This window comes from Echinops telfairi, unplaced genomic scaffold, assembly GCF_000313985.2.
Source record: "Echinops telfairi isolate 266 unplaced genomic scaffold, ASM31398v2 ScPeMD7_7401;HRSCAF=8416, whole genome shotgun sequence".
Taxonomy (NCBI): domain Eukaryota; kingdom Metazoa; phylum Chordata; class Mammalia; order Afrosoricida; family Tenrecidae; genus Echinops; species Echinops telfairi.
The window spans coordinates 3621126-3622135 of record NW_022111301.1 but is presented as its reverse complement, the minus strand read 5'-3'; the positions used below and the strand labels follow the sequence as shown (position 1 = coordinate 3622135).

General features: G+C 32.3%; 1 pseudogene; it reads right to left on the bottom strand.

The window, feature by feature from the left end:
* Positions 1 to 121: 121 nt before the first annotated feature.
* On the bottom strand, positions 122 to 284 carry LOC115871761 (annotated as a pseudogene).
* Positions 285 to 1010: the final 726 nt, after the last annotated feature.

The window sequence follows — 1010 nt, the reverse complement described above, 5'->3', positions numbered from 1 at the left end:
CAGGTTGGATACCACCCCGCCAACTTTTATATATCTTCAATTACGTAACTACTATAAGGATCCAGTGTTTATATTTCAAATAAATATTTTCCCTTAAAAACTTGTGTTTTTCATTAGAAATGATATTTTAACAATATATGGGGGACCCAATATCTACACTTATAGTGTGTATGTTTTAAAAACAATAACACAACCATGTGCAAGATGAAATTCTTTTGGAAAAACATAAACCTATTTTCTGACTTTTCTTACACTTGATCTTAGCCAAAAGGCCGAGAAGTGATTTTCTGACTTTTCTTAATGCAAACTCTTTTCCTTAAACATAGACGATTTAGAAAGTTTCACAAAATGAAAAAAAATCAACTTTGTTTTTAAGAGTTAAGAAAATCACAGGAATATGACTACGTGGGTGTATATAAGTATACATGTATATATGTATACTTATAAACATGCACACATATGTTTATGCCAACTCACTTTATGTAGAGCAGTGCAATGGTTACATTAAGCCGTTTGCTGGTTGTGTACATAGTGTGGTTAGCAGTTAGCTACACCGCTTTCTCCCGGATTTGAGTAATGGGATGCATATTCTGAAAGTGGTACTCAAACTGTATGCGTGTAGTGGTTGTACAGATACAAGCGTGCATTAAGGAATAAAAAGCTGCCAAAGTAGGCCAAACGGTTAGGTTGTAACTGTAGGTTTTATGGTATTGGTTTATTTTTTTGCCAGTCAAACTGCTCATCTATTGTGGAAAACTAAAGCATTTCCAGTTCAACAGTTTGTCAGCTTTATTAATGTTGGGCAAAAATTGATCTAGTATCACAAAACATGTATGCAATTGATTTATATACTGATATAAAATATTTTTAAGTGATAAAAGAGGCTATTGCCTACATGAAATATATTTAAAGGATTTTTGAGGAGGGTTGTTGTTGTTTATCCTGGGTGCTAAGAATATAAACAAAGAGCACATATTTTTAACCATAAAATACTGTGATTTATCAAAACA